We start from the raw sequence: 24,189 nt of genomic DNA, 5'->3' as shown, positions 1-24,189 counted from the left end.
AAAAAAGTTTTTCAATTTTCCTAAAACTTCCAAAGGTAGTAAGAAAAACAAACGGAAAAAATCCCCCTCCTCCAAATTTTCTAAATTTTTCAATTTTATCTCTTAGAAGAATTTAGAAAAAGAATAAAGGGTGCTCATAAAAGAAACAGACTAAATTTAAGTGCAAAATTAGGAAATTTAAACAGTTTCTTCTTTTATAGGTTCCCTTTTTGGAGAAGTATTTCATTACATATTTCATAGTGTTACAATCACCAGTGTGTATACACACACACACACACATATATATATATATATATATACACACACACACACACATATATATGTAAAGCTCCTTAAAATAGTTCTATTAATTTTAGAATTAGACATTTCAGTGTTACAATCAGCAGTGTGTAAATATATATATATCTGTACCCATATATATAAAGCTCCTTAAAATGGTTCTATTATTTTAGAATTAGACATTATAGTGTTTACAATCAGCATTGTGTACATATATGCATAAACATATACATATACATACATATATATATATATATATATATATATATATATACACACACACACACATATAGAGAGAGAGAGTCTGACTGGTTAACTCTCTATATATGTATCCTTATATATAAAGTTACTTTAAATGGTTCTATTATTTTAGAATTAGACATTTTATATATATATATATACGTATATATGTATATGTGTGTGTGTGTATACCTTTCTCTGTGTGTGGTGTGTGTGTGTGTTTATAAATTCTAAAATAATAGAATCATTTTAAGGCTATATATATATATATATATGTATATATATATATACACATATATATGTATATATATGACATTTTATAGTGTTACAATCAGCACTGTGGACATATATGTGTAAATATATATACATATATACATATAATATAGACATATATCTGTACACATATACATAAAGCTCCTTAAGATGGTTCTATTATTTTAGAATTAGATGTGTTTATGATCTTATTTACACCTTTCTATATATTCATTCAACTTTCCAATTTAAACTTTACTATTTTCCCTGCATTTTCATAATCAAAAACAAGATGTGAACTTTCATGTGAATACAGTGATGTCAAGGAAGAATCTGAGTGGGAGATTGGAGGAGGGGATAGCTGAATTGAACACAAATCTCCTCAAGGGCTCTGAACAGGCAGCCGGCTAGCTGGCTGCCAGGCCGAGTTCCACAGTTAAGTGGGGGCTTAAAGCTTATTTTAAACAACTACTTTAAAAGGAGCAGGTGGCTCCAAATCTGAAGATGGCTTATATTTGGCAAACCAAGATATTGCACTTCTATCTTCTTTGCCTCTTAAGTTGAATGCAAAAAGAAGAGAAACAATTGACAACTGTGATTACTTTTCCAAAACAGAAGGCAGTAAGGAATTCCAGTTATTGTGATGAGCAAAATGGCAAAAACTGCCTTAACCAGAGCCCTTCATTAATAAGAAATAGCTTTGACTTTGAATTAATAAACATCTACAAACATATGTATACAGCAGCACAGACATAAACATAACACAGAGATATTTATGGAAGGAGGTGGGAAGCATTTTTATTTATTTATATTTACTTTTAAGAAATGGAGTGAAAAATATCTCAAAATTTTGACCTGAGGTCATGAAAAAGAGGTACCAATGTGCCTCTTATGGAATAGGCAGGGATGTAGGCTGCTGATGTGTCTCTGGGACTTCAGAAGGGGTCATCAAAACTGTTCTTAAGGGTGATCAATGGAAGATTCAATCATGTTTCCCACAGAGAAGCTGAACAATAGGCTGATATAATTTAGAAAGTTTTTTTTATAAGGGTTGAAGCACAAAGGGCTGAATATTTTTTTAAAAAATAACTTGAGTTAACCAGGTTTATGCAGAAGGCTCTATTTCCTGAATAGGCTAGTTTAATGAGACTTTATTAAATAAGTTTCTTTATGGAAAAACTTTGAAAGGAATTAAGGGCAATAAATAATTCTTTCTTTGCAAAATGAATTTGAGCTTTGGATAAGTTCCCACAAAAAGTAAAAATATACTATAAGGAGTACTTTTATGAATTTTTTTGGCCCACACTCTACGCATCTCAAGAATTTGCAGATAACAGGATGCCCCATGAGGGTAAGACAGTTACCATTAACCTAAAATAATTTTTTTTAACCTGGCCAGATAAAAGTATGTTTATGCTGGGTTAAGCAGGAATGAGAGAAAATAAAGAAAAATGTAAACTATGAATAGTTATATAGTATTTTGAGGAAATTGTCTAAGCAGAAGCATTGGACAGCTGTGTTCTGTGTCCTTGGACTTAATTTTCAAGGGACTCAAAGTCCATATCTGTAAAATGGATGTGTGGATGAGTAAGGGTGGAGGGATGGATGTTATGTTGGACTGGATGATGTCTAAGGGATCTTCCAGCTTTAATATTCTATGATTCTCAGAATGGTAGTAAATAGTCATCTTTTCAAAAGAGGTTCTGAAATATATTACAAGTAAACTTGGGAAGCAATGATCTGTTACTATGGGGTACCTTGAACACATTCTACTACCTTAAAACCCAACTTCTTAAATTGGTTCATGACTTCATATGGGGTCTTGTAACTGACTGTGGTGCTTGCAAAATTAAGATTTATTTCAACAAATATTTGATTTGTATACCCTATTTTATATTTCTATACACCTGGGGTCATATAAAAATTTCTGTGGGGGGAAAAAGGGTTGCCAGCGAAAATGTTTAAGAAGCCCTGGCCTTAAAGGGCCAAGATTTCAAGTCTACAGGGTCTGACTGGTTAATTCTGGAGTTTCCCAGAGGTTCCAAAGCTTTCTTCAAGGAGTCAAAAAGTTCTTCTTTCCACTTCTCTCCAAATTCACTAAATAGTAAACCATTCACCCTGGGGCAGTATGGCCCAAAGATCTCAGTCCCAGAGGATGGCTCAATTTTTAAAAAAATGATCCTTCTGGATGTTTACTAACCACACATACTAATAAAGAAGTCCAATTAATTTCATATCCCAACCGGAGGAGAAAATGAGCTTAAGGTATCTTAGCCTTTGAGGATTTATTTATTATTTAAAAAAACAACTTTACAGAGAAAAGGCTTCAAGTTAAATCTTGTGATTTTAGAGACCTAGTTTCCTCCAGCTCCAAGGCCAGGCCATCTTTCATCACCAATTATAATGGCAAAAAAAGTTGGCACTTATTCCTTATCCTTAAGTATTTCTGTGCTATGAACATGTCTAGCAGAAAAGAAAGTAAAAAGTTTTTCCTTAATAATTCCTTCATTGTTACCATAAAAAAAACACATATTTTGTTTTTCCCAGCAGACAAAAGGGTTAACTGAAAGGCATAGCTGGCTGCTAGCTTTGGGAAGGGAGTGGGGAAGAGCAAAGAAAGGGAGAAAAGGAAGACTTTTATCCCTCTTTTTTTCTCTTTCCTAAATCTAGGATTCACTTTGCTCTGTCCATGCACTTTTTTAAGGTATCCAAAGTACAATAAAGGAAAGGATATTCTTTAAACAGATCCAGATGCCAGTTAAATTTTCTACAAGTTAATAGTGTGATTGTAAATGGGGGTGAAAATATACAAGATTAAGTTTGGCAAAGATGACATAAAACTAACCAGGGGAATAAGTGGTTTTAATAATCCCAATTTCCTTAATTCAAACAGAAATCCTAGATTTTGCCAGCTTGAGTCTCCTACCAACTCAGACCACAAATCCTTTATGCTTTAATATGGGCAGAATGGATGGAATGGAGTGGAGAGAATATTGAATTGAATAGCATTGTTGGACCTGAAGACCCGAGTTCAAATCTTAACTCAGATTTACGAGCTATATGACCCCTGACCAAGTTATTTAACCAGAGCTCAGTTTGCTTCTCTGTAAATGATAACATATCCTGAAACATTGTATAAACTTTAAATCATCATATAAATAATAGATATTCTCATTATTAAATTATGGTTTAATGACTTGCTGTGGCTAAAAAATTTTTACACAAATCTGTATCTTCTTATACTTCATTAAGTTGGTTCTTGGACAACTGAAACAGTCCTTCCTATAGACACCAAGTTGAAAGGGTTGCATGGGCGATCTAATCACCGTATAAATAATGGATATTATCATTATTATTATTATCATTATTAAACTGTGGTTTAATGACTTGCTGTGGCTAAAAAAAATCCTACACATATTCTATTTCACTCTTATTCACACTTATATTTCACTAAGTTGGTTCTCGAGTAACTAAAACAGTCCTTCCCAAAGATACCAAGTTGAAAAGGCTTATGGGAAGGAAAGCCTTTTCAACTTGGTAGGTGGAAATCTGTCAGGGCTAATGTTCTATTCACATAAGGATACTTCTTGGAGCGAGACTCTTCTTTGAGAACAAAAATATCAAGAGAAGAGGGTATATTAAGCAATTAATCATAAATTATTTCACTTACAGTTCTCCTCAACCAAATCATATGCAAGACCATAAGCTTTTGGTTACTAGAGTAAATGTTACTAGAATAAAAAAACCAGCAGTTATGTTAATAATCAACTAGAATTTGGATGATCAAAGTTTCTATTGAAATTTATCTCTATTACTAAGCCCCTTCTTTCATCATCCCCTCAACCCCATTAAATTGCCTTCTAGAAACTTGTCCCTTACCCCATTCAAGGAGGTAGGGGGGGGTTTCCCTTCATGAGTAGAATGAGTCGTCCCCATTGATGAACCAAGGTAGAGGTAGATCCAGGGTGGCCAGGCAAAGCAGCAGTTCTGCTGAAGACCTTCCAAGTCTTCCTCACCACCCCTTCTGAAAACCAGCAGGTAGACTGGGCTGCAAGCTCTCCCCTCCTCAGATGTACTGGGACTGCAGGAAAGGAAACTAGAGAAATGGGTGGGTTTCCCAGAAAGACTCTGACTGCAGGTGATTTGCTGGCACTGTTTCAGGTCTGGCCAACAACTGTTTTCTGATTGGCTGGATACCTGATTGGTGGAAAGAGTATCCAGGGATAAGAGTGGGGTTTGGAGACAGAAGACCTAAGTTTTAATTCTGCCTCTAATAATTAGAAACAATGATTTGATGCCAGGAGGAACCACAAAGACCATTAAGTTCGAAGCACCCATTTTACTGAAACTCAGACTTGGAGAAATGAATTCTCTCTCCTCTCTTTTTAAAATAATAGCTTTTTGTTTTCAAAATATATGCAAAGATAGCTTTCAACATTCACTCTCGCAAAATCTTGTGTTCCAAATTTGTTCTATTTCCCTTCCCCCATACCCTCCCCTAGACAGCAAGTAATCCAATCTATATTAAACATGTACAATTTTTCTATACAAACTTCCACAATTAGCAGGAAAAATCAGCTCAAAAAGGAAAAAATGAGAAAGAAAACAAAAAAGCAAGCAAATGACAACAAAAAAGGTTAAATTACTATGTTGTGATCCCCATAATCCTCTTTGGATGCAGAGGGCTCTCTCCATCACAAGTTTATTGCAACTGGCCTGAATCATTTCATTGTTGAAAAGAGTCAAGTCCATCAGAATTGATTATCGTATAATCTTCTTGTTGCTGGGCACAATGTTCTCTTGATTCTACTCACTTCACTCAGCTTCAGTTCATGTAAGTCTCTCCAGATCTTTCTGAACTCAGCCTACTGATTGTTTCTTACAGAACAATACTATTCCCTAATATTCATGTCCATAACTTATTCAGCCATTCTCCAACTGATGGACATCCATTCAGTTTCCAATTCCTTGCCACACAAAAAGGGCTTCTGCAAACATTTATTAGCAAACAATTTTTGCTTCTACAAACATTTTTGCACATGTGGGTACTTTTCCCTTTTTTATGATTTCTTTGAAATACAAACCCAGTAGTTTTGATCCAGACTGCTGGATCAAAGGTTATACATAGTTTGACAGCCTTTTGTACAAAATTCCAGATTGCTCTCCAAAATGGTTGATTCACAATTCCACCAACAATGTAATAGTGTCCCATTTTCCCCATATCCCCTCCAACATTTATCATTATCTTTTCCTGTCATCTTAGCCAATCTGAGAGGTATAAAATGGTACTTTAGAGTTGTCTTAATTTGCAAGAAATGAATTCTCTTGACCACAGTGACAAGGTAGTATGAAAACGAGCTAGGACTCAAACAGAGATTCTCTTCTTTTCTAAGAAAATAAAATACCTTAAACTAGGCAGGGATAGCAAAAGATCGATTGTCAATTCACTGAAAACAACAATTTATTCCAAATAGTAAAGCATTTCCCAAGCCTTAACTATGGGCCAAACATAGTGATAAGTTCCCAAGAGATTCAAATACTAAAGCAAAATCAGTTTCTGCCCTGAAATAGCTTACATCATAGTAAATGAAGCAGCTAGAAAGATGAGTATTTTGGTTTGGAAATTAGGGGAATGAACACACACCTTTTTCCTAGGGCAATGAAGGCCTTAGTTTGATCCCGGTTTTAGGAATGGGAAGGGAGTAGTAGTGATTTAATAGAAAAGATGCAAGTAATAAATAGCTAGTCTTTGATTTAGGGGGAGGGAGAAAAGAGATAACTACTGATTGGCAAGGGGGAATGAACATCAGGTAGAATTCAGAATAAATTTACTATAATCCTATTTCTAAAAAGTAGTAAACTCAGCCATCTTACTTCAATTATTTTGAGTAACAATTTTTTTTCAATATAGTACTTAAAAGGCAGACATGATAAATATTGAAAATACATTTAAGGGAAAAATAACTGATTTTGTTTGCCAAGAATACATTTCTAGATCTCACCTTCCTCAGTTGTATAATCAGGAAGTTTTTATCCAGATGAATTATAAGGCATTTTTCAGTTCCAATAATCTCTTAAGTCTGTGACCTCATATTAAAAATGTTTGTCGTGCTCTTGATTTAATTTAAGTTCTACTAGAGTTGGTTTATTCATTGTTTTTGTTTCAGACTTGTGATTTCACGGGGAGTAAGGGCATAGGAGGAGTAGGGAAAACTAAAATAAATGCAGATAGAAGCTCCTCAAATGTCTGGTCTGACAGAGTTGCCAAGAGTACTGGGAATACGTGACTCATACATGTTCATGCAACTATGTGACAGACAGCTCTTGAATCCTAGTCACCTTGATCTCAAGGATGAAAACCTTTATCTGAAGGATATTATCAAATAAGGTTTAAGTATTAATAGTTAAACATGTTGTATAAAACATATTAAATATATTGAATTGTGTGATGATTTAAAATATTTCTGGAAAAGCAGAAGCTTCAGTTATTAGAAAAATTCATTTATATGAACAATTTCTTCTTAGAATATGCTGAGTACACATGTTATATCTGATTTTTAAGAAGGCCCAGACAATACATTTTTCCTAAGATTTCATAACTAATGAGTAAGCCATCAAAATTCATTGTATGTAGAAATTAGGAATTAAGGGTGTCTTTTAATTCATTTCTCAACCACCTGCTAGGTATTAAAAACAGCAGACAAGATAGTGGGGAAACAATGATCAAAAATGCAATATAGCCTGCAAGGGCAAGGAGCTTCCAATCTATAAGGCCAAATTACTAAAAAAAAAAAAATCTAAGGAAATCTGAAAAAGACTTCTTGGAAGAAGTGACATCTAAACAGAATGAGTCTTGAGAAAGAAGAGAGTTTTCCAGATCCAAAGAAAAACTCGGTTTTCTCACTGGCCAAGACATAAATTAAAAGAACTTTCATTCTTCAAATACCAAGACTTATTATGAACTGTCTGACCATGGACAAATCAATTTATCTTTACGGACCTCAGTTTTGTTCTCTGTAATTTAAGGGTAATGATATTTCTATTATTTATATCACCAAGTTTTTGTGAGGAAAATACTTTATAAACCCTAAAGCACTATATAAATTTGAGTACCTATGTAGTACCTGGCACATGGATGATGCTCACCAAAAACAATCAGAAAAAACCCTTTTAAACATATGAAAGAAATCACGTTTGGTAGCATATACCTCTAATTCCTGAAACTGGGGGATCTTTGTGGATTGCTTGAGATCAGGAGTTTTGAGTTAAAGTACAGATAAAACTACTTGGGTATTTTAGGTAGATACTTGGGTGTCTACATTTCCAAAGTAGAACTTGTTCCTCTAGACTCACCTATCTTTCAAACTTCTTTATTTTATGTCAAAGGTGTTGGCATTCTTTTGGCCACCCAGCTTTGCAATCTTGAAATCATCCTTCATTTTGCATTCTCCCTCACTCCAGAGAGATGCCAGTTTTTTTTCTCAATTTTCTCTACAAAATATCTTTCACCCACCATTTTTCTCCAAAAACATTATCATTAGTACTTATCACCTATCTCCTCATTCTCATTCACCTTTCTCCAAAATGACAACTTCCTATTAGTCTCCCTACCTCAAATCTCATTTCTTTCCAATTAATTCTTTATCCAGATGCCAAAGTGATTTTCCTAAAATGCACATCTGATCATGTTTCTACCCTCCTCAATAAATTACCTTAACAAATCACCTTGTATACATTTTGTATATACTTTTATATTTACATATGTATTCCTCCCAATAGGACAATGGTTCCTAGGGGCTAAGGACAGTTTCATTTTTATCTCTATATTCTCAGTGACTGGCACAATGCCTGATTCATAGAGTGTACTTAGGGGCAGGTGGATGATGCTGTACAAGGAGGATAGGGCCTGGAGTTAGGAAAACCTAAATTCAAATCCAGTGTCAGACACTTAATAGCTGTGTGGCAAGACATTTAGCTCCTGCCTGTTTTAGTTACCTCTTCTGTAAAATGAAGATTATAATAACACTTACTTCCAAGGATTGTTATGAGTATAAAAAGGAGATAATCTTTATGAAGCACTTTGCAAACCTTAAAGTAAAGTGAATCTGAATGTGGTTTGAGGGAAGTTTAGAAATCCGTTCGTCCTGATTCAGAAGTCTATCTATACTCTATACTCTACTGTTGCCTAGCTGCTTAGGTACGCCCATTCTGTCAATAGGAATTGAAAAAAATCCCTCAGCATACCGGTGGTAGATTTGGGGGAAGGTAGAGGAAGAAAGTTCACAAGCAAGCACAACAAAGAATGTATAAATTGATAGACTGAAATCTGCATCATTTGAGGGAATACTAATATTATTGAGATCAAAGATCCATTGAATATTCAAGATAATTTTGATCAGTCAGATAATCAACCAGGATTTATATACCTACTATGTGTCAAGTATTGTGATAAGTTTTGAAGATTTTTATAAAGAGGGAAAAAAAAAAACCATCTAGTGTTTTGATTTCAAGGAATTTTTAGTCTAATGGGGGAGACCGTATGCAAACAACCATGTAATAATCACAAGATACATTGGGGATAGTCTCAAAGGGAAGGCATTAAGATTATGGAGGACAGAGAAAAGTTTCTTGCTTCAATAAGCAGAAGGTAGGACTTTGAAACCTGAAAGCATAGGGGATAAATCACAGCCTTCAAGCTGTGTAGAATACTGAAGAGAGAAAACTTTTAAGCGAGAGAAACACAAAGTGAAAAAATTCAGAATTGATCCTGTATTCCAGGAACAGAAAAAAGGCCATTGCACTCACTGGGTTATAGAACTATGTGAAGGGGAGTTAAGGTAGGTCTTCCTACTTGAAAGATAGGAAGGTCTTTAAAAACTAAATAGAAGATTTTTTATTTGATCCAAAAGTTTATAAAAAGCCATTGGCATTTACTGAATATCCACCATCTCTTAGAAAATTTAACAAATAAAAACACAACCACTAACGGAGGCTGTAAAACAATGACTATTTCCACAGAGCACAAACTAAAAGGTCCTACTGAATGGAAAAGCTTTAAGTATGGGCTTAGTCATGTACTGCAGTCTGAGGGTCAATGTAACTCATTTCTGGGAGGATCATCAAATTGGCTACCATATCATGAATGTTTTTGCCTGAACCAACTTTTAAAATTGGAACATATAGGTCAAAAGAAAGAATACAAACACTAAAGCTATCATAGTTTTTGTAGATGCGGTTGTCGTTTCAATGCCAAAGGTAATGGAAAACAAAAGCAGCATTGATCAAATGGAGATTTTAGTTTTTTCCTCCAGCTGGCAGTCCATATTATTCTATTTCTATCGAAATTCAAGAATTCTAATTCTGAATGCTCAATTATGTTGGAGAGACAAGCATAGTGCCCAAGTAGTTTCTTTGTGCTCTTCTCAGTTCAGGCAATGTCTGAGCAATTGTGTTCAGTTCTGGATGCAACATTTTAAGCAAAGCAGGAACAAGGTAAAAAAAAAAGTTTAAAAAATCTGTACTGGGAAAATTTAATGTAAAGAAGCCTTGGGAGCTGGGAATTCTATTATGTGATAAATCTGTTCTAAAGCTAAGACTTTATGTGTTTGTGTGCATACATATATATAATATGTATGTATACATATATTAGAATTTGAAATTGAATTTAAACATTTTATTAACAATAATTTTATTTACTTTTATAGTCTTTAGAATAACTTTATTTAGGCTCTATTTTTTAGGCATGGAGATCAGGAGAAGCAAAGAAATAATCATTTCATTTTGTTAGAGATGTGGGGGAATACAGACTTGGAATATTGCTTACACTGTACCAAGACATTTGAAGTGGGGGCTGGTTTTGCTAATTTTTGCTTCCTCTTTGCTGCAAGGAAAATTACCCACAACAAGAGCAAGGAGCACCAAGGGAGAAAAGTGATGCCATATTAGAAACGTTGTATGACTAAAGTGTCAACCTTGTTCTCTCCTCTGGGAGAGGCTGTCCATGTAGCATCTGCAAGAAACACAAAGCAGCACTGGTGCATGAACAGCTCAGATGAGACAAGTCTGTAACAAACTATTGAAAGCTCTCCAGGAGGGGAACCGGTGGAGGGCAAGTAATGAGCTTTCCTTGTATGGAAGAACAATACCCCATTGGTCCAATTAAATGTGGCAGAATGCAACTGATTGGCTGTATGCTCTGGGGGAACTGAGAAGCTGCATAAATCAAGGCTGTAGTTTGGGGACTGGAGCAGCTCCTACCTGGTGCACTATGAAATGTCTTTTTCCTTTCAGATTGGATACTCAGTTTATTTGAATTCCACCCAATTGGTAGGTGACATTCTTCCTGGGCTCTGGAGAAATGCAGGCTAATCAATTCACCCACAGGAGCATATTCAGAAATGAATGTGACTTAAAGAATATAAGGTCACAATAAAACTGAAATATTTTTTTTTTAAAGGGAGAGAAGGGAAGAACTGTGGACTTCTCACCACTGTTCTAGATCTAAATCCTTTAATTCAATGATTCTAAGTAAAAAAGCCTTGCAAAATCATTCCACTGACTTTAAGATAGATGTTTTTATTAGTAATGATATTAACTAAGCTTCTCTCATTGCAAAGTATGGCTGAACAGCCATTTCTCCCTTTGATCTGCCCTATTTTGATTTATTGAACTTATATTATCTAGCCAACAATAGAAGCAGCTAAGTAGAAAATAGGATAAAGGTTAGTCAGAAATTCCTAAATTCAAATACGGTCTCTCAGCCACTACTTGGGTGACCTTGGACAACTCACTTCAACAAGTTTAACTCAGTTTTCTCAACTGTAAAATAAGGTTATTAGCACCTACCTTGTAAAATTGTTGTGAGAATCAAAGAGATTAAAAGATTGCCTGTTTACATAATGGGCATTATATAAATGCTTATTCCTACCCTGACTCCACTTTAGCTATCACAAAATTAGTGTAGCCTAAGCCCTTAGCTTTAAAAAAGCCCAAGGTCTCCCATCGGGGCCATCTTCAGTCATCCGGTTCTATATGTGGCCACTGGACCCAGGTGGCTTTGGAGGAGCAAATGAGGCAGGTGATTTTGCACAGCCCTCTTTCATTTAAATCCAACTCACTTGAGTGTCACGGCATCATTTCCCTGATATTTCTTTGAGAACAGACAAACAACAACAGCTATCACTTCTTTCAGAAGTAGGAAGCCCTAAAAATAACAGCCATGTGTTGAATAAAAGTGGGATTTTTTGGGGGGAGAAAGTATTGGAAGTGGAGGTATTAATTGGGCAAGTGAAATAGGTGGGTCAGCATTCTTATGAATGAAAACTAGCATTGAGATCAGAATTATGCACAAATAAATTATCCATAAATGTGGGTTAAAATGGATAATGTTCCTTTTAAATATAAAAGCAATAAATACTTTAGAATCTTCTTTGATTTTAAACCTGTCATGATGAATCTCCCCCACCAAATACCAAAAACAATAAGGATCTCTTCTCTACTCTTACTTCTTAACTTCCTGATAGTCCAGCTTATGATCTTCTCCCACCAAAACTGCTTTCTCCAAAATTATCATTCTCTTAGTTGCCAAATCCAGTAGTTATTTCTTAATACTTGCTCTCTCCTTCATTTCTCTGCAGCCTCCTCCCCTCTCTGCTCTGGATTTTCAGGACACTTCTTCTCTGTCTCCTTCGCTGTATTCCTATCCAGACTGCCTTCTGAGCTTAGCCCTCAGAGTTCTATCCTTGTTCCTTTTCTTTATTTACTCTACTTTCTTCTACCTCCCTTGATGATCTCATCACTCTCATGTATTTAAGTACTATCTCTATGCTGATGATTCTCGTGTCTACCTCTCCTGCCCACCTCTCCTGCCCCAACTTCTGTACAGATCTTGAATCCATCACCACCAACTGTCTTTCCAGCATCTCAAACTGCGTATCCACTAGATATCTTAAACTGCATATCCGCTAGATATCTTAAACTCAATTATCTTTCCTCCTAAATTCTCCCCACCGCCTGCCTTCCTATTATTAGAAAAAGGCAATACTATCTTCCTGGTCCCTCAGGCTCAGAATTTAGGAGTCATTCAGGTTTTCTCACTGTCTCTTACCTCCCCCCTACTTCTAAATCTGTTGCCACTGCCAATCAATTTTACCTTTGCACATCTCTCAAATCTATTCCTTTTTCTAGATGGATATTGCTATCTCTCTAGCACAGGACCTCATCACCTCTGCTTGGATTACTGCAATAACTTGTTGATGAAGTCAGCCTGCCTCAAATTTCTCCCCACTCCAATTCATCCTTCATTCAGCCACCAAAGAGATTTTCATAAAGCCTAGATCCCACTACATTACTTCCCCTAAAAAGTGCTCTTAATCACTTCCAGGATCAATACAAAATTCTTCTACTTAGCATTTAAAGCCCTTCATAAACCTTATGGTCGTTCAGTTGTATCCAACTCTTTATGTTCCCATTTGAGGTTTTCTTGGCAAAAATACAGGAGTGGTTTGCTATTTCCTTCTTCAGTTCATTTTACAGATGAAAAAAACTAAGGCAAAATCAGTTAAGTGAGTTATGTAGGGTCACACAGCTAGCAAGTATATGAACCTAGATTTGAACTCAGGTGGGTGAGTCTTCCTGACTCCAATCCTAGCATCTATCCCCAGTGCCACCCAACTTCTTCTTTATAAACCTGGTCCCCTTCTACCTTTCCACTCATACTCTTCAACACTAATATTGGCCGCCTTATTGATTCTGAAACAAAACACTCCTCTTGGTTCCAGGCTTTTTCTATGGCTGACCCTCATGCATGGAATACTTTCCTACCACATCTCTCTGCCTCCCTTTAAATCCCAACTAAAACTTTATTTCTATAGAAAATTTTTCCCAAGACCTTTTAATTCTAGTGCTATTCTTCTGATTATTATTAATATTCTGTTATATACATATGTATTTATATACATATGTAATTCTATAATATATAATATATTTTGTATATATAATTTTATAATACATTATATATAAAATTATGTTATATATATATAGAATATTCTGTGCATATATAATTCTATAATTAAATAGTTTATTCCCTGTGTAGATATAATTCTGTAACATGTATAATATATCTATGTGTGTGTATATATACATAATATATTTTGCATATATAAAATTCTATAATATAGATAACATATTGTGTATATACATATATAATTCTATAAAATCATATATTCTATATATATGATTCTTTAATAAATCATGTTATTTTGTATACACATATATTTATATATATGTATATATATATAATTTTATATATGTATAAAGTTATTCTGTATATCATTTGTATTAATTTGCTAATTATCTCCCCTGTCACATTGTGAGCTCCTTGAGGGCACAGACTATTTTATACCTCTTTTGGTATCATTAGGTCTTAGCAGTTACTGGCACATAGTAGGACTTTAATACATTTTTATTAGCCAATTAACTTGTATTTTATCTCATTAGAGGAAATAAAATACTTGAAGAAGCAAAATCATTATCTTCAAAGTACCAAGTACTTTTCATCAATGGGCAACAAAGAGCAAACTTTTCCAAATCAATCAACAAAAATGTATTAAGCACCTATTATGTGACAGACAATATGCTAGATATCATAGGTACTAAGAAAAAAAAAACAGCTCTTAAAATCAAGGTTGCTTATGTCCTAACAATATCTATCTATCTATCTATCTATCTATCTATCTATCTATCTATCTATCTATCTATCTATCTGTTTTCCTCTCTGTATTTAATAATATATGTGTGTAAATTTATATCTATACCTATATACTTATAGAATAACAATCATTTATATATGTGTTTTCTCCCTCTTTTTCCTCTCTCATCCTTAAAAGACTGTACACAATAGATGGTCAAAAACTGAGTGTGTGATTTCATCCTAATATTCTTACAACAAGGTTTAGCAAATATTATTAATAGGTACTCTTCACACATATCATCAAAATAAATCCTATCTGCTCCCAAAATACTACAAAGTCTTTTCAACTCAAGTATAAATCAATATTGGTCCAATCATCTATGCTAAAAATACACATTGTGTATCATCACATGTAGTTGTATGGGCAGTTCACTGAGTTAAATTAATTATCACAATAATTTTGAGCAGAAACATGTATTTGTGAAATTCCACATTTTTTTCTGTACTTCATGATCATCATTCCTAGATTTTTATATAATAAAAGTGAAAAATTCTGCAACGTGTATAATATATTCTGTATGTGCATATATTACATAATATACACACAATTGTATCTTCATAACTCTATAATACTTAAAGAACTAAAGAGAAAGTTTTCCAGAATATTGAATGGATACTTCAGGTAGAATTTACAAAAGACAAATATAAGAAAGAGACAAGATGAGGAAACGTGGAAAGATTTCAATCTATATTGGTGGAGAGAATATATTTGCCTTTGATGTTATTGTTTTTTCAAATACAAACCCATGATTTCAGTGTGAAAACTGATGTCAAAGAACAAATGAAATATAGCCTAACAATGATCAGGACTGGAAGGATTAAGTGAGGGCTTTTTCAGGATGGGGGAGACATGCATATGGTTGTAGGCAATAGGAAATGAGTCAGTAGACAGATCATAAACTCTTCTGTAATTAATTTATGGTCTTAGAAAGTTATTGAGTAAACTAAGAGGCAAAATAACTTGTCCATGGTCCCACAGTTAGTATTTATCAGAAGTGGCTTCATCTATGTCACATCAGTCTTTTAAAGCTACAAATTAGCTCAATATTTCTGGAGTACCAGCCTGAGGAAACCGACACTAGGCAGATTTGTCAAGAATTTGAAATCTTGATAATCTTCTAAGTCAAAGCTAGACTAGTTGAGGTTGTAGACACATTAGAACAATTCTGGCAAGCCCTAACTTGAGAAAGAGAGAGAGAGAGCAGTCATCTGTCCTAAAAACCTGGATCTAATTTATTTAATCTTTTTTGTAAATCTTATAGTCTGACATAAGTGATGCTACATTTGCTGGCAAAGAAGTGAGGTTTTACTATAGGTTGGAATGGAGATGGTCTTACTCAAAATACACATCAGTATTTCAAGGACTCAGGATTTCATCACTGTGGACACTCCCTTCACCAATGTTAATTATTAACTTTCTATGATTTAGAAGTTTTCATGAGTTGTTGTGGCTTAAATAAATTGTTATCTAGTAGTCCTCCTGATAAGACTTTTTCCACTTGTCTGGCCTTGGATAGTCTACAATCTATCTAGTTAGAAGTTCAACAAGCCTTGAGAACCTGCCAAACCTTGAACTCCCTGAAATTATCTTCAAGAACCCAGGACTACTTCTATGCTGAGATGTGGGGTAGGATCTTAGTGGAGGTTACAAATAGAATTTTTCATTTTTAAAGGGACTTAAAGATCACCTAGTCCAACCTTCTCATTTGAAATTAGTCAGAAAGTTTAAGTGGGGACAGATAGATGCCCCTGCATCAGGAGCACCTGAATTCAAACACAGCCTCAGACACTTAGGACTTGCAAGGGGGATGACCCTGGGAAATCACACAAACCTGCCTCACCCAAATAAAAAAAAACTACAGAGAATTAAGTTTAAGTGAATTGTTCAAAGTCACAGAGTTCATTAGTGACTCAATGCTCAGACCAATGCCCATTTTTTCCAAATTAAATCTGTTTCTCATAAGAGTTTACTGCTGTATGATTCTGCCTCATTGGTTTAGGATTAAGGGCAGTGAACCTGTAATAAAATCATTGCCAGGAGCCCTGACAAACCATGGTCTACTATCCTCAGACATATATTAAGACCAAGCAAAACCTTATTTATTTCCTGTCATACTGCAAAATAAAATTAAAAAAAACAAAAACAAAAAACTGGGTTTTTTAGTCCTTCAGTATTCAACTACAAGTAAAAGGAATGATATCTGGAAAGGAAAATAGTATACCCAGGAAAGTTCTGCGTGTGTCGTGTCCCCACAATATTTTTTTTTTACATTGCTGCAAGCTGAATGAATGTAAAGAAACAAAGCATCCATAACCAAGGTATTTAACTAGGTATGTGAGCCAAAGTAAAGCACTTAGCCTCTCTGAGCCTAAGTTTATTCATCTATAAAATGGGAATGAATAATGGCACCTCCCTCACAGGATTGTGGTGAGGATAAGATGAGTTAACAAAAGCCTTGCTCCAGTCTATCTTAAAAATGGATTTATATAACTTAAATAGACTTCAGTTTCTGATCTAAGGAAGACCAAACATAAAAATAAAAGTCATTGAGTTATTACATATTTCTTGTACTTCTGAATTCAAAATGAAGGTTGTTTAAGACCAAAGAACTTCTTCTTCTGCTTCCTTCTGCCACAAATCAGTTCTGTATTGTGATATCATGTGTTGATAGAATAAAGGTGGTTTTTTTTTCCCATTTGTACGCCAAACAAAATAAGACAGTAACATTTCCCTTCATTATTATCAGTATATAAATATTGTCTTTTATCCCAACCAGCTGTTATCACTTTAGTTAAAACATTTCCTTTGGCTCTCCAAAACCTCTTTCTCTAATATCTGCAATATTAACTTTCTAGTATTGCATTCACTCTCTCAATTGGGGCTTTTGAATGAATATACAAAGTATTAAAGATTGTTTCCAGGCTTTCTGAAATACTTATTCTAAGTGGCCTGTTCAATAATTGCCTTAGACCCAAAGGTCAAAAATGTTGTGCCTGAGTAACTTCAAATTTATTATACATCATACAACTGCAGCTTCTTCCAGTATGACCCCACCAAGTCCATGAAGTGTTTAACATACAGGCTGCTTCAAGCAAACTCTGCAGATGAAAAGGATTCCAGAGATTATTTAGTCTAATCCATTCATTTTACAAATGGAGAAACTGAGGCCCACCAGAAAGGTGGCCAGGAAATTCTACTCTAAGAGATGGGTTCCCCCAACTCCCCAAGAGTGCCTCCAATATATGATCTATCTATATCTTAGGTATATATATATAGTTGTTCATGTGTTGTCTCCTTGAGGGCAAATACCTTTTATTTTTTATTTTTTGCTTTCCTTATAACAACAAACCTTGACTTGCCCAAAGCAATGTCAATCAACAAGCATTTGTTAAGAACTTATTATAGGGTGCTAGACATATACACAATGAATGAAACAATTCCTATCTGAAGGAAAGAGAAAGAAATAAGGATTTAGGTAGCACCTAATATGTTCCAATCACTATGCTAGGCATTTAAAAATATAATTCATTTGAAAGAACTAATAAAGAGCAGAGCTGAGATTTAAATACAGAGCATCTTCCTTCAAATCTGTACTATATCATGCTGGATGGTAATCTACTATTATTCTTGCTTTGAATATCTCTATATTGATGTCTCTCAAACTTATAAATCCAATCTTAATCTCTCTCCAAACCAATTTAGAGTCACCCACTACTTGCTGGAATTCTCTATCTAAATTTCCCAAATCAAACTCAAAATATACCAGACTCATCCTTCTGAATTCTCTTATTTCTGCTGGAAAACTAATACCCTTACAAGCACCAGTCAATTCATTCAGTCCAGCTACCAGTCAGTTCATTTTGTCATCCAAATTGACAACTTTAAAGTCAATCCTTTCCTTTTTAATCTTCATTCCCCCACTGCCAAGTTACCAAAACATTTCTTGATGGAACTTTTATACTATCCCTCCAATTGGTCTCTCTGCTTCTATTCTTTTCTCACCCCATCCATCCTCCAAACAGCTTCTCAAATAAGTCATTGTTGAAGGAGAAGGCCAATTTTGCTCCTACAACAAGAGAAGCAATGAATCTGTTGGAAAGTTTAAGTAAATTGTGCCACAAGAATGTAGTAAGATGTACTACTTTGAAAGACTATGAATATGATAAAATAGCGTGAATGAGAGAACCCAGAAGCCAGTGCAGTGTGAAGTAAGCAGGAACAGAAAAACAATATATATGATGACCGCAATAATGTGAAAGGAAAGAACAAAGAAAATAAATCTACACTATACTGAACAAGCTTGGTCCCTGAGAGGAGTTATAAAACTTCCCTCTTTGCCCTCTAAACAGAGGTGAGACACTGGAGTTAAAGAGTATTGACATCAATAAAAATAAGGCTAAAAAAAATTTAAGTTTACCTATAAACTCATAGGTTTCTCTGGCTCCAAAATGCCTTATTACTGACCTCAAAGGGCAAAACCATAAATGCAAGTTGAGAAAACCATCATTCAAGTCTTTTAAACTTAGTTTACCTAGCAATACCTTCTAGCAAATCCCAGCTTTCTCTCACTTCAACTTCAAAAAGAATAAAATCTTAAGAGCAAGAACTGTTTTTTATTTGTCATTGTAGCCCAAGGACCAAACAATAAGTTTGGTGTTACAATGAGTCTTTGAGAAATTAAATAGAAAAATTAAATTTAATTAATTAAATAGGAAAAATTGTCCTTCCTCAGGGAGGGAGAAAAAAAAATTAAAGCACTAGGTTTTGCAAGGGTAAATGGTGAAAACTATTGATGCATATGTTGGAAAATAAAAAAGCATTTAAAAATAAATAAAAATTGAAAAAAATTTCCTTTTCTCTTTTAGTGTCAACCTGGAAAAACTCAGATCCATTCAATGATTACTAAAGAAAGATATTTATTCAAGGTCAAGGAACTATAATTTGGGACAATATACTGCCCCACTCAGACGTGGATACCCAGAGAGGAAAAGAGAGAAGAGGATTCTCATAAGGATATAGCACTATGGGCCTGTAGTTTGAGTGTACTAGAGGAGGAGAATATTGAGTTACATAAACAAAGTCACAGAAATGTCCCTAGGATAATTTTTCCTGGTGTTCCAGCATCAGGGGCAGTTGGAAACTGCTGGGGTATATGTGGGTTTTCTTGGGGGCAATTAGAAACTGTCAATTGGACCTCAGGGCAGAGACTTCAGAGTTTCCCCAGAGTTTGACAACAGTAAACTCTTTGAGGGCAGGAGGTGTTTTTGCTGAAAATTTTACATGTAAAATAATTTTTTATATTTGTTTTTAAAACTTTAAATTCCAGATTCTTTTGTTAACAATTATATACCATGAAAAGTCAGAGAAACTGGATTTGAAAAAAAAAAAAGGATCATTTGTTACTCTCTGTGGTTTTGAACAAGTCACTTATGACTTCCCTGGGCCTTATTTATAATATAATATAATATAACATAACATAATATATTATATTTATTTTCTTTATATATTTTTATATTTATATATAAATATATATTTCTATTATGATTATGATATATAACATATATCTATTATAATTATAATTAAGATCATAATATCCACGAAACAAAAGAAAGTCATCCTAACTCTGAAAAGTAAGGTTTAAATCTGAAATCCAGTTCTTTATTCACCTCATCTCAGCTACTTTGTAAGGGAACCAAATCTAAAAATATGAAAGAATGGCAAAATGAATTGATGCCCTATTTAAAATGCAAGGTGGGTAGTATATACCTAGTCTTCCAGTTGTGGATATTAAAATCAAGAGACTTTTTGATTTTTGAGGCACTAAGACAAACTTTTCAGGGATAGGAAGATGAAAGATACATCTTGGTAAAGGGACAACATTTAAGATAATATTCAGATGTTCCACTAGGATGTTCACTACTACTTGGTAATATGACTGGAAGCATCAGTGAGGATGGTGATCGGCTCAGTTCTGATAGCAAATGCTGTTGTGTATATATTTCTATGAATTGAACCTAGTCAAAAGACAGTTTTCAAAGAAACTTATTAATATATCTAGCTTTATGGACAACTGCTTCTTAAATTTTAGGACCTTCAAGATCAGCTTTACTTACTCTCCTTAATATCAGAAGAATGTCATGGATAAAATAAAGAAAAACAAATATGATTTAATGATGAAGAGAAGTCTAATACAGAAGAGAGCAGGAATGATAAAATGGTTTTGAAAATGATGATTGCATATGATACCTAATTTGGTTAAAAACAAACATTTCCACCAATGTCACTTTTAGAACAGGGGATAGAGTATAAGAATTGGGATTAGATCATTGAATTCAGCAAATTGGGGCATGTATTCTCAAACAAAAACCCAAAGCAATAGCCCTGACATTTCTAAAGGGCAGAGGTTAGGATGCTAGGCCTGAAGTCATGAAAATTCATGCTCATTCATGAGTTTCAATCTGGTCTCAGGCATTTACTAGCTGTGTGACTCTGGGAAAGTTTGCCTCAATTTCCTCATCTGTAAAATGAGCTGAAGAAGGAAATGACAAAGCAGCATCTTTGCGAAGAAAGCCTCAAACAGAATCATGAAGAGGATAAAAAGCCTGGACAACAACAGCATATCATTTATTCCTAATTTGTTGATCCAGGACTCTTGAAACAGATTCGTACCGATGAAAGCTTTTTGGACTCATCAAACTTTAAAAAAAAAAAAAAAAACTTAAGGATGATGATGAGCAGGAAAAAGTTGTCTAATCTCTTCTAATGATGATTAACTATAAAATGGAAGATTCTTTGCCCACAGTGTAAATTTATGATGTCATTCTGAACACTAAGAAGCCCATGAACTGGGAGGCTTGACAAATGTCTATTTTTTCCTCACAGTAATAAAAAGGATGGACTGGGTAGGCCTCTGAGATATCAAGTCTGCAACTGTGACTTTGGTAATAAAAGACCAGGATTCTTTTATTATTAAATAAAATTAGTTACTATTCCCTCCCTTATACTCTCATGAGATTCAATTTCATTATTAAAAAACTTAGAGGAACTCATTTTTTGCTGCATCAATTTCTCACTACTTATCTAAATCTCTTTTCCTAGAGACTTTAAAATGAGTTATTACTAATCAATTAGCAAAATTTATTATGTCCCTACTATGTGCTAAACAACAGGGGTATAAATATAAAAGATGAAACCATCTCTATTCTAATGGAGTCAGCCAACAAATACCACTGAAGGTGAGCAAAGCCTGAATTCCTGGAAACAATCTGGAAGCCTCTCTACTCCCAAAACAAGTCAGAAGGAACACTGCTAGGATTATTACTGGACCTTTTTGATTTTTATTAGGCCTTTTGTTTGTGGAACTTTAGGATAGCCCTTCACCCTTGGTTGAAACCTCTAACAGAATTCTCAGCTGAATTCTTTGCATTGATAAAACCATTATAACTCTACCATTATTGTGTCTAATGAGAAAGTCAAATTATAATGTCAACCCCATCTCCATACTTCCTCCCTCCCTAAGTTTATTTCCCTTATAAAAGACTTAATCTACAATAATTCCATTTTGGTGTTATTCCACCAGATAATAATGAACACCTTCCTCCTTGTTAACTAACCTTTTTTAGGCTACTAAATCCCTTTTAGGGTTAGCCCACCACTCAATGGCATATTTCCACCTCATAGTCTTCCTCCTGGATTACTGCTAGCAAACTTGTCATCCCTCTTGTTCATTGCTTAAACCCCTAATGGATTTAGCATCTGTTCTTAGCACTACTAAAGTTCCATCTAAGAATTAAGGAAGAACATTTTGAAAAAGCTCAAAGAAAAGGCAGAGGGTCATTTCTTCAAACACTTTCAGAATACTTTTTACACATTTCTTTGTGTTACACATAAATAACAACTGTCTTTCCCTTTGGCAGAGTTTGGCTAAATTAAATGGTATTTCATTTTGTCCTGACATTCCTCTCATAGTTATTATCTTGAACTTTCTTAATAATAATGAAGCATGGAAAACAAACTTCTAGACAAATTGAGAGGTCTCTGGTTTCCTCATCTTCAACAATTTCCTTCTCAAACAGGTATTATTCCTTTCTTTGGTCCATTAAGTTCTTTCCAACTGACAAGGTATGCTCATGTAGACATAATACACCAGTGATAATTCACTCATTTCTTTATACTATTCTTGAATTCTACTCTGGGCTCTGTCTGGCTCCAGAAAGTTGTGTATCTTCTAACCTTGACTAAATGGAAAGCTAGAGCATCAGATTACTTTTTTCTCCAGAGCAAGGAGAAAACAATGGAGCCCAAAGTCTTTCAGATGTTAAAACCTTACATCATTATTGTAAATTTAAAGGCCTTAGCTCTGTATTTAGAATTGCTTAGAGGAAGAAATGTAATCATGACCTCTGGTATCAAGGAGACAGAGTTAACCTTCCATTAAATGAAACTCACACTTTATACAGAACAAGAAAAATCAGAGTGGAATCTTCAGCTCTTCCCCAAACCAAAAAAAAAAAAAAAAAAAAAACTACACACACACACACACACAATATATTTATGTACATGTATATATACAAATATGTACATGTGCATGCATGTATACATGCATATATGTATACACACAATATGTGTGTGTGTGCACACACACATACATTTTTACTTTACAGAACCCACCCTCTCAAGTAATGACCTCATGTACAGTTTTAGGAGACAAAATTCTTGGTTCTCACCAACCTGCTTCCAAAATAAGAGAGCATTTTTCCCCCTGCAATAGCCTGGAGGTCTAGATAATATTTTAATGGCCTTATTTTGGGATGAGGAACTTTGTAAACAACTTAAGTGACACAACCATAGACAGCTAGTCTGTATAGTTATTGAAAACAGAAGGTCACTGGGGAGGTAGAAATCCCAGATGTAGCTAAAGCATGTGACAAAGTCAGGAAGCAAAGCCAACTCTGGCTCCCTGACAAGAAACACTTACTTTGGCTTCTAAGTTTTGATAATGTCCTCAAATGGAGATGTTACCTACTCTGTGCAAAGGAGACTGAGAAAGGAAAAAAATATCTACAGACAGGTGAATAATGACAGAGAACTCCCAACTCTAAAGAGCTTGGGGACAAAATTAACTTAGAAGAGACAAGAGAGTTCTGTTATTGTCCTATGGAACAAGGGAAACTTGTGAATATTGATTTTAGGTCATAAAGAATGTTAGTGTACAGTGAGAAAAGCTAGAGAAGGGCAGGGGGTAGGAATGAAAGACTGATTTCCCAGTAGCTGAAATTATGCAATATTTATGTTGTCCTTATTCCAGGAAAAAAATAAGAATGCCTCAATATTTGATTAAGAAAAATAAAATATATAGTATTAGCAGAGGTGAGAGTTTAAATTAAAATTTTAAGACAAAAAAAGATAAATAGAAATATTACTAGGAATTCATGGAAAGATTTAAGTTCATTTAAAAAAAATATCTCAAATACAGTTCTGGACAAATAGCATTTCATTTTCCTACTGAGAGAACAGATCAGCAGGAAGTCTGTCACTTAAAGAACAATAACAATAAGAATGTATGCTAAGGCTGGAATGCTGCAAAACAGGAGAGGAAAACAGACATGAAATTATCTTACATCACTAATAAATGAACATTTCTCTTTGGGGGGGTAATTCATCACTG

General features: G+C 34.5%; 1 protein-coding gene across 4 annotated transcripts in view; it reads right to left on the bottom strand.

The window, feature by feature from the left end:
• GRB10 (growth factor receptor bound protein 10) overlaps positions 1 to 24,189 on the bottom strand; it is a 264,030-nt gene that overhangs the window by 71,280 nt on the left and 168,561 nt on the right. The gene's annotated exons all lie outside the window — the stretch shown is intronic.

The sequence above is a fragment of the Antechinus flavipes genome, chromosome 1 (assembly GCF_016432865.1).
Source record: "Antechinus flavipes isolate AdamAnt ecotype Samford, QLD, Australia chromosome 1, AdamAnt_v2, whole genome shotgun sequence".
Taxonomy (NCBI): Eukaryota; Metazoa; Chordata; class Mammalia; order Dasyuromorphia; family Dasyuridae; genus Antechinus; species Antechinus flavipes.
The sequence above is the reverse complement of the archived record's forward strand: the minus strand, read 5'-3'. Positions and strand labels throughout refer to the sequence as shown.